The sequence below is a fragment of the Rattus rattus genome, chromosome 11 (assembly GCF_011064425.1).
Source record: "Rattus rattus isolate New Zealand chromosome 11, Rrattus_CSIRO_v1, whole genome shotgun sequence".
In the NCBI taxonomy this organism is placed as follows: Eukaryota; Metazoa; Chordata; class Mammalia; order Rodentia; family Muridae; genus Rattus; species Rattus rattus.
Window position 1 is genome coordinate 85,511,357 of NC_046164.1, and position 11,369 is coordinate 85,522,725.

Sequence of the window (11,369 nt, forward strand, 5' to 3'; positions counted from 1 at the left end):
CAACATTGCATACACTTTTAATCCTAGCACTCAGGAGTCAGGGACAGGTGGATTTCTGTGAGTTTCAGGCCAGCCTGGTCTACATTATGAGTTCCAGAATAGCCAGAGCTACATGTGAGACCCTGTCTCAATTAGGGGACAGAAAATATTTATTATACCCTGTTGTCATTACCCTTGGATGCCTCCCAGATCTTGAGAGTACGATCCTATTGTGAAGACAACACATACTTCAGACAAAGGACTTGGAAGACTTGAGGTAGAAGTTCCAGGAAGTCTCCTCCGTGAGAACTAGCTCTCATAGTATCAAAAAGATGCTGTGCAAGCTGCCAAGGGAGAAAAGCTAACCAACAATGTTATCCAGCTATACAGCCTGTGAACCACAACAGTGAGCAGCCCAGCAAGATATCACAGTGGTGCAGTAGTGGAACTTACATTTTGGAAGTAACCAACAACTGTCCTAATTGGATTTAAGGCTCACATATCAGGACAAAATTCACGCTTGACACTGTAACTCTGTTCAACTACCCATTGCTCGACAGGTCTTAGATCCTGGCGGAGAACATAGTACTGCCATTTTCCTAATAGTATGGTCTCTAAATGTTTTCTCAATGCTTATATCCATCCACTCCTGACCCTCATCAAAGATGCTTCCTTTGCAGAAGACTGAGATCATTACAGACATCCACAACTAGTCAATTGCAAAGAACATCTAATCATGGGGTTCCTACCCACAGCACAACCCCATACCTAAGTCTTAGAGGACATTGTGGAAGAGGGGCAGAAAGATGCTAAGAACCAAAAGATCGGGACACCTACTGCTAAATAGTATCTTCTAGATGGGACAGGGAGGCTGCACCCATGAGATCTCAACAATATGGTTGTTTAAATATGACACGTACAATGATATCAGTTGATATACCAACATGGACGGGGGAAATCTACAAGACCCCAGCCCCCCCAATGAGGCATTACAGTCAATCAATGGCTTCTGAGAGATGGAGAATCAGGATCTGTGTTCTCCAGGAATAAGCCCCCTGACAAGCTAACCTTTCCCAGGTGGTTAGACCTAAACACATATACATAAAGGCAACACCAAACAATAAATGGACTCAATGGGTTTTATGAGGGGTAGAAATTATTTCATATATGAAGTTCTCTAAAAACAAAAAGTAAAAGTATCTGCCTAGCATAATGAAAGGGCCTACTCTTAAGGTGCCTACCTGCTTCTATGCCAGACACTATAGCAGATGTTGTTCAGTCAACCTCATTTAGCTTAGTCACTAGAGAAATCCATGGGGGAAGTGTAGTGTTGTTTCTTATAAATAAGGAAGCTAGAACTCTGAGAAGAAAAGTGTTTGTCTCAGGTTGCTCAGCAGGTAAAGCCAGAAGGGAAGGCACCTACACCATGGTCCTCCCAGGGGGCTGAGAGAAGACTAAGGGACGAGCATTATTCCTCCCTCAGGGTTTTACAGAAGAAATTCCTTTAATAGTGTGTCTCAAACTTATTTGACTGCAGAGTTCCTTTTGAGCAATCTTTAATGACATTTTACTGTGAATTAAATTAAAGAAAGAAGTCTGACAACCCCATACCTCAGAATGCAACATGTTTGGAAATAGGGTCACCATAGATGAGTCGTTATGGAAAATGAGGTCGTCTTGGACAGAGTGGCACCAAACTGTTAAGGAAAAGAGACACACAGAAAGGAAACCCCATTGTGAGCACAGAGGCGGAATTGTAGTAATGAGTTTATAATCCAAGAGACGCCGAGGGCACCAAGTAGAAGACATAAGCAAGGCTGTCTTTCAGAAAACATGGCTTCTTGTAGAAGCATGACATAAGGTGTTTCTGTGTTTTAAGCTACCCACTTAGAGATGCTTGCTTGTGGCTGCCATAAAAAACTAAATGCAGTTTTGAAAAGCTAATATTCTAAAGAATAAACCTTTAAAATAATGGGAAAGTTACTTAGCCATTCACCCTAGGTTTTATCATCTGTAAAACAGGGATAATAATGCCAGTCCAAAGAGGCTATTCTGAATATTCAATAGGATAATAGATGTGAATGCTTAGAACACTGTATGGAGTGCAGTCAAGGAAAGTCTGTAAATGTTAGTTATTCATTATGAAGTTACTATCATTTTGAGATGAGGCCTCCTCAGCAGTGAGTTGAACAGAATTACAATCCGTTGGATATTGTAGAATCTACTGGGGTAGATTCTGAAGAGTTAAACTAGTTAACTAGTTTACTTAGAAGACCAGTTACAATCCGATGACTGCAGTCAGTGGAAAACAATCTTGACTAATGGAGGTGTGAGGGAGAACTCATGGAAAGAAGCTATGTCTGCAACACGTCTCATAGTATGACAGAACTGCAGTGCTCTGGACAGGTCGGGAATTGCAGGTACAGAAACCCTGATTGCACCTAATCTTAACCATGCTGTTGCTCTCCTCTGTATGGAGACTAAAATCCTGTGACTGATAAACAAAAAAACCTCTGTAGCTTATCAACTCAACAGACCATCGTCTTCTACTAACCCCAAACTAAAAATGTCACCAGGTAGCATCTGAGGCCCATAAGAAGGATTCCCACATCCCGTGTAACCCCTTGGATGTCCCCGCCAGCGGGGACCCAGTTATTCAGGGTCCCGAAGAGGCTTTCTACCTGTGGGCCAAAATGGGGGTGAAGAGAAGAAGGAGACCAAGCAAGAGTTCTGTTGTCAAGGTCTCGTTTATTGGGATGAACATTGCAGCTTTTAAGGCTTTCAGGTAGGGGGTGACCTTTGGAAAATGAAGGAGGGGGAGATGAGGTATAGGCAGTGATAGCTGGAGGCAAAAAAAGTCATGAGGTCAGGTGGTGGAGACACTGGGTGTTGACTGAGGAGATAACTGGTATCTGCTCCCATCCCTTGAATGTTATACTCCTGTGCCGATTCATGGGAGGCTTTATCCAACAATCTTAAGACTTATGGCAGTCATCTAAGGGTGAGTCTCTGTGGCCAAAAGCCCAGAGTCACCTTGAACCATGCAGTCAAAAAAAGCGGCTTTGTCCAATATGGCTCCGTGCACTTTTGTTCCTGCCGATTGTTTTTGAAATGCCTTGATTTGAACACTCTTGTTCTGTTGTTTGTATTCCATGTTTCCATGTTGGGAAATTATATTTAGAGAGATCTAAATGTATGTCTGTGGACATGGCCTCTCATAGTTGCTCCCGAATATATCATGGCTTTTATTCCTTTGACTTGGGAGCTGTGTTTTTTGTTTTGTTTTGTTTTGTTTTGTTTTGTTTTGTTTTGTTTTATGACAGGGGCAAATAGGGATTTGCTGAAGAAAACAAGATGATACATAAACTTGAAGGAGGAATGAAGACTGGTGTCTCAGGAAGGAAGGGAACATGGCAGCTCTGGGCTTCTAGGAAGGAAGAATTACCAGAATGTCGTTTTAGGATATCAAGAAGACAGTGACCCCAGGACTTGCAGTCCCCACACAGTTTCTGAGTTCCAGGCTTCTGATGGGCCTCACCTGACCTCAGACTCTCTCCTCTGATCACTGAAGGGGCAGCATGAGAACCAAACACACACAGTGGACCCTGAACAGTAGAAGGAACGGATAGTTTCCCAAGAGTGAGCCCCAGGTGCTATAAGCACAGGAGGTAACAGAGAAGGGGAAAGGAACCTGAGAGCCTACAGAGTTGGAAAGAAGCCATTTGCCATTTCAAAGGGGAGCCTTCCAGTTCATACCCCTCTGTTATTTTTTTTGTGTGTGTGTACTGTTTCTAACAGGAAGTCACTACCTCTATTTTCAATGTTTTACACAAGTACTCATCACATAAAATTTCAAAAGGTTGCTAACAGTTCCCTGTTACGCTGACATTAATTAGAAATTATTAGGAAATATAGCTGGATGAAAGGATCAATGTTTGATGCCTCTTATACAAAACAGAGACATATAAAGATGGTGATTTGATTTGTCTGTCTTCAGACAGACATTTTAGTATATCTAGAGAGACAACGGAAGCTGTCTTTCTTGAGTTTACCTGTCTCAGTTCATGGCCATTCATGAGTTTACTGGTCCCAGTTCATGTAGAATTTAATGTTGTCCTGCCTACACTCCTCATGCCTTCTTAGCAACACCTGCTGGTCGCTCAAGGAAATTCTTAACCAATGTCATAATTCAAGATTTCAACTTCTAGGAAATCATCCATTTCATCCAGATTTTTCTGTTTTGTTGAGTATAGTCTTTTGTAGTAGGATCTGATGATTTTTTTTATTTTCCTCAGTTTCTATTGTTATGTCTCTTTTCATTTCTGATTTTATTAGTTTGGATGCTGTCTCTGTGCCCTCCGGTTGGTTTGGCTAACGGTTTATCTATCTTGTTGATTTTCGCAAAGAACCAGCTCTTAGTTTTATTGATTCTTTGTATAGATCTTTTTATTTCTAATTGATTGATTTCGGCTCTGAGTTTGAATCCACTCCTCTTGGGTGTGTTTGCTTCTTACTGTTCTAGAGCTTTCAAACATTCTGTTAAGTCGCTAGTGTAGGATCTCACCGATTTCTTTATGAAGGTATTCAGTGCAAGACTTGTCCTCTTAGCATTGCCTTCATTGTGCCCCATAAATTTGAGTATAATACACCTTCCTTTTTGTCAATGTCTCTGATTTCTTTATTTTTTTCCTGAGCAAGATATCATTGAGTAAGAGAGTTATTCAGTTTTCATGAGTATGCGGGATTTCCGTTGTTTTTGTTGTTATTGAAAACAAGCCTTAGACTGTGTGTGATCTGATAGGGTGCATAGGATTATTTCAATCTTCTTCTATCTGTTGAGTCTTGTTTTGTGTCCAATTAAATGGGCAGTTTTGGAGAAGGTACCATGAGACGTTGAGAAGATATATTCTTTTGTTTGGGGTGAAATGTTCTGTACATATCTGTTAAATCCATTTGGTTCATAATTTCTGTTGGTTTCACTGTGTCTGTTTAGATGTTGCAACATCTAAACATACTGGACACATGCTCCACTATATTCACAGCAGCCTTATTTATAATAGCCAGAAACTAGGAATAACACAAATGTCCCCCAACGGAAGAGTGGATACAGAAAATGTGGTACATTTACTCATGGAATACTACTTAACTATTAAAAATGACAACTTCACAAACTTTGTAGGCAAGTGAATGGAACAAGAAAATATTAACCTGAGTGAGGTAACCCAGACCCAAAATAGGCTTGGTATATACTCATTGATAAGTGGATATTAGCCCAAAAGCTCAGAATGCCCACACTAGAACTCAAAGACCATATGAAGCTTAATGAGAAGGAAGGCCAAAGTGTGGAAACTTCAAACCCACTTAGAGGGGTGAACAAAATAATCATGGGAGGCAGAGGAAGGGAGGGACCTAGGTGAGAGAGGGAAAGGGGAAGAAAAAGGGGGCAGGACCAAGTATGGCAAAAGACAAGAGAGAAGTCCAGAGGACCTGGAGAATGAATAGAAATAAGTAAGAGTGAAGTGTGTCGAACTTGGAGAACCACTAGAAAATCTCAGATGCCAGGGATGTGAGAGGCTTCCAGGACCCAATGGGGATGGCATTTGTCAAAATACCCAAGAGAGGGGAGATAGAACCTGAAGAGACCACCTCCAGTAAATAAACATGGCCCCCAGTGGAAGGATGGTGCTGCCTACCATCTAAGAATTTTAACCCAGAATTGTCCCTGTCTAAAGGAAAGAAAGGGACAAAGATGGATCCAGAGACTGTCCCATCATGCGATCCATTCCATCAGCAGACGCAAAGCTCCAACATTATTGCTGATGACAAGATGTGCTTGCTGTCAGGAGACTGGTACAGCTGTCCTCTGAGAGGCTCTGCCAGCACCTGACTAACGCATATGCAGATACTCTCAGCCAACCATTCCACTGAGCCCAGAGACCCCAGTGAAAGAGTTAGGGGAAGAGCAGAGTCGCCGAAAGAGATGGCAACCCCGTGGGAAGAACAACAATGTCAATTAACCGGACCCCTCAGAGCTCCCAAGGACTAAACCACCAACCAAAGAGTACACATAAGCCAGTCCATGGCTCCTGCTACGTACGTAGCAGAGGACTGCCTCATCTGGCATCAGTGGGAGGGGAGGCGCTTGGTCCTGTGGAGGCTTGATACCCCAAAGAAGAGAAGCTAAAGGAGTGAACATTCGAAAGGTAAACAAATAAAATGATTAATAAATAAAATTAAATTAAATTAAAGATTTCAATTTCCCTAAGGAGTTTGAATTTGAGCAAACGGTCTACATTAGACCCCGCCCTAGCCTCTTTTTTTTATTTTTTTACATGCTTCTCTTTAATTGACAGGCATTTATGGGTTACAATATGGGATTTGCCTTAAACTACTCTGCGGAAGACACCTCTTTTTTTTTTCCATCTTTATTAACTTGAGTATTTCTTATTTGCATTTCGAGTGTTATTCCCTTCCCAGTTTCAGGCCAACATCCCCTCCCCTCCCCTTCCTATCGGTGTTCCCTCCCCATCCTCCCCCATTGCCGCCCTCCCCAACAATCTAGTTCACTGGTGTTTCAGTTTTAGCAGGACCCAGGGCTTCCCCTTCCACTGGTGCTCTTACTAGGATATTCATTGCTACCTATGAGGTCAGAGTCCAGGGTCAGTCCATGTATAGTCTTTAGGTAGTGGCTTAGTCCCTGGAAGCTCTGGTTGCTTGGCATTGTTGTACATATGGGGTCTCGAGCCCCTTCAAGCTCTTCCAGTCCTTTCTCTGATTCCTTCAGCGGGGGTCCTATTCTCAGTTCAGTGGTTTGCTGCTGGCATTCGCCTATGTATTTGCTGTATTCTGGCTGTGTCTCTCAGGAGAGATCTACATCTGGCTCCTGTCGGCCTGCACTTCTTTGCTTCATCCATCTTGTCTAGTTTGGTGGCTGTGTATGCACACCAGCGCCTCTTTCAGTATCTCTCTCACACAGATGTCCAGGCTTCTCCAGATCTCTTCTGAGTCTCCCACATCTCACCTATAATCTTGGCAAGTGTGTAGCACATATCACTGGTGTATGAAAAATTTAAGACTCTGGAATAAGAAATAAGATTATTACGTGTCTACAGTATAACGTCTAACAGGAAATCTGTGTTATGTGTTTCTATAATGTTTGTGCCTCTCCTTTCTTTTTATAACTATAAGTGTGGATAACTAATGGCAACCCAAATCCTAAGACTGGAATTACATTTCAAGAGACTACATCAAGCCCCACATTCCTAGGTTCTTGTCCACTTATGACTGGATTTCACCACTTCTTTGCTCTGTGTAGATTTGTCTTCGAAATCTCCTTTGAACAAGTTATGAAGTTGAGCTGCAATTCATTGTATTTATATTCATGATAGTTGTAATAATATCCCTCTTTGACTTTTATCCACTAGGTCTGGTTATTCAAAAAGACCTTAAACATACCTGAGAAATATCATAAAATTGCTAGTGCTAATCCTAAATCAGCAAGTCTTAGAGTCTGAGGTTTTATTTTGCTGTCCCCTGGATGATGCAGTAGAATGAAACCAAGAACTAACTAACTCTCTCTCTCTCTCTCTCTCTCTCTCTCTCTCTCTCTCTCTCTCTCTCTCTTTTGTCTCTCTCTCTGTCTTTCTCTCTCTTTCTCTCTTTCTCTCTTTTTCTTTGTCTCTCTGTCTCTATCTCTCTGTCTCTGTCTCTCTGTCTCTGTCTCTCTGTGTGTGTGTGTGTCTCTGTGGGGGGGGTGTGTGTGTCCCCGTCCCTCCCTCTCTCCCTTTCTCCATTCCCCCCCTCTCCCTTGTGCAAATATCAAGAATGTGCCTTTGTTCGCAAGGATCTTTCCCTAAGATATCAATGAAAATAGTCACCCATGCAAAAACATTTCCTCATTTGTTTAAACTCATTAGAGGGTATAGAGTTGGTGCCCAGTAGATAGGCTTCCGGATCAACAGTCAGGAAAATTCACATGGAATGATTCTGTATGCATATAGTGTGTGTGCGTGTGTGTGTGTGTGTGTGTGTGTGTGTGTGTGTGTGTGTGTGTGTGTGTCCCCACGGATCTGTGAATTCTAGCTGTTTCTCTATTACCACTTTCATACATTGTCCTCTTGGAGTGTTGTTATCCCTGACACACATATCATTTTCCATGGGCCTGTGCTAGCATGGCCCCACGACACACTAGCCCCAAGCATTCTATAGCCTAGCACAGCTTCCTGTCACAGACTCTGTTCACATTCCCAACAATCTAGTGAAAACATGACTCAGTAAAGAGTAACCCATCAACCAGATTTATATGTTAAATGTTCAATGTACAGTACATCCACACAATTAACAACCATTTGATAGAGATGTAAACCGCCCACCTAGATAAGATAATTTCTTCATCTAGACATATAAAATCCTGTACACATCCATCCCTTAAGAATAGTCATAATAACCTGTAGATGTGCAGAGAGAAATCTTAACATACGCTGCCTGCCATGTTCTCTCAGCGGCTCCCTCCCTCTCGCTCTGGTCTCCACTCCTCTCTAAAACTCTTCTCCCGCCCATCCTTCCTTCTCATCCAATGACAGGCCTCGCTCTATCCTGTACCGCCTTTACTTGCACAATGACGTCAGTCTACAACACGAAGTCTACATCTACTCATGAAAACAATCATTGAAGGAAAATATTCAATAACTTGTACCTATATCAAATATTACAGAATTTTTGTCATGATTACCTAGGTAGCATAACTTTATAACTGTTTGCACATTTATTTTATGGTCTTCTGGCTAAGATCAAGTGTAGTATACAAGATTCATGCTGCATTAAGTATTATGGGCAATCTAGAGATAATTTTAAATATATGAGAATAGTAAATGGGTTATATGCAAATACCATACAATTTTACATAAAAAAAAACTGAAACCTGAACCCAGTGCATGAGTGTACTTCTGTCTTAGTTAAGACATGATATGCACTCACTGATAAGAGGATATTAGCCCAAAAGCTCAGATTACCCAAGATACAATATACAGTCCACATGAAGTTCAAGAAGGATGCCAAAGTGCAGCTGCTTCATTCCTTCTTAGAAGGGGGAACAAAAATATTCATAGGGGGAAATAATTTGTAGGAGACAAAATTTGTAGCAGAGACTGAAGGAAAGGCCATGCAGATACTGCCCCACCTGGGGATCCATCCTATATGCAGCCAATAAATCCAGTCACTAGTGCTGATGACAAGAAGTGCTTGCTGACAGGAGCCAGATATGGGTGTCTCCTGAGAGGTTTTGCCAGAGTATGACAAATACAGAGACAGATGCTTACAGCCAACCACTGAACTGAGAATGGGGTCCCCAATGCAGGCGTTAGAGAAAGGACTGAAGGAGCTGAAGGGGCTTGCAACCCCATAAGAACATCAATACCAACCAACCAGAGCTCCTATAGACTAATCCACCATCCAAAGAGTACACATGAACAGACCCATGGCTCCAGCTGCATATGTAGCAGAGGATGGCCTTGTTGGGCATCAATGGGAGGAGAAGCCCTTGGTCCTGCCAAGGCTGGATAGTCCAGTGTAGGGGAATGTCAGGGTAGGGAGGTGGGAAGGGACTGGTGAGGGAACAGCCTCATAGAAGCAGGGGCGGAGGGAATAGGGGGGTTATGAAGGGAAACCAGGAAAGGAGATAACATTTGAAATGTAAATTTAAAAAATCCAATAAAAATAAAAGGAAAAAAGAAATAAAAAAGATTTTACCGCTGTGAACAGATGTCACAACTAAGACAACTCGTATAAGGAGAACATGTAATCGGGGCTGGCTTACAGGCTCAGAGGTTCAACCCACTCTCCTCAAGTCAGGAGCATGGCAGCATCCAGGCAGACCTGTAAGAAGAGCTGAGAGGTCTACGTCTTATTCCGAAAGCAACCAGGAGAAGACTGGCTTCCCGGAAGCTAGAACGAGGATCGTGAGGCCCATGCCCACAGTGACACACTCCCTCCAACACAGCCACATGTACGCCAACAAGGCCATAACACCTAAAAGTGCCACTCCCTGGGCTAAGCGTATTCAAACCACTACAGTGTTCAAGGATGACTATATGGGATTATAGATCAAAGGACAAAGCGGATAAATAACATGGAGTACGTAAAGAAAGAGGCATCCATCTTAAGACTTTCAAATAATTCATGTAGCTAGGCTACCAAAGGAAATGAAATATATTTCCCCATTTCTTAAAGACTTCTTTTCACCAAAGAGAGAGGGGGAAGAAAGTAACTTCACTGGGGAGAGATATGGCAAATAATTGCTCAGTCAGAGCCTAGCCTAGTGACCACCATTAATTTTAATAGTGGTTAATTCAAGTGGGTGGAGGTGAATATTTTGATATCCAATCATGAATCAGCAATTAAATCAAGCCTGAGGTGATTTTTATTCTGCAAAAATTCTGACTAAATTCCTCGAAAGTGTCAAGGTCATAAAATAGGGCACGTCTGAGAAATCACCAGAGCCAAAGGAACCTAAGAAGACGTTAAAAACGTAGTGTTAGAAAGAAAGGGTGCCCCTGCCCATTAATGAAAACTTACCGATAATGGCTATCTAGTAACGACTAATGTGGCATACTAATGTAAACGCTAACAATGGAAACACTGGTTTGAGAACTATTCTACAAAGGCTTATTTTCATAAAAAGTAAGAATTCGTGAACCATATTCAACACTTTTTGAATATGTTCAAATATATCCCAAATATGTTCAATATGACTGGAGGTTGCCTCACAACCATTTTATGACATTCTCTTCACAATATATCTGTTCAGGAAGGTTTGCAATTGAGTGAGTCTGATTTCTGCAACAGGAACTATGGACAGTAATTCCTCTGTGGTAGTATTAACCCCTAATAAATAAACATTACAAGGGACCAATCACTGGGCAAGTAGGCGGGACTTAGGGGTCAGAAGAAGAGGGAGGCAGGAGAGAGGAATGACCCTTTGGGGCTGGGGAGAGCAAGGGAGGAGACAGAACATAGGAAGACAGAGGCTGTTGGTTTAAGTGGCGGCCAGGATCTGCCACCAGAGGATTTCTAACATAGAGTAGTTTACAAAATTAGGATGCTAGTTCTGCGCCCAGCGATTGTGTTACCTGTTGATTCTGAACTAAAATTGTGCGGTGTTTTCCTTCATGCGGCCACTCAACTAGGTTCCAGGGAAAAGTGCAGAGCCACGGGAATTTGGAAGTGGGGGTGTGCCTGGCAACAGCCTGCCATGGGAATTTAGTGAGAGGGGAGGAGAGGGAAGAGGAGGGGAGGGGAGGGCAGGGGAGGAGAGGGGAGGGGAGGGGAGGGCAGGGCGACTTTGGAGCTTCGGAGCGGCAGAGGCAGCATGGGTGAGATAGGGCCTGCCTTAA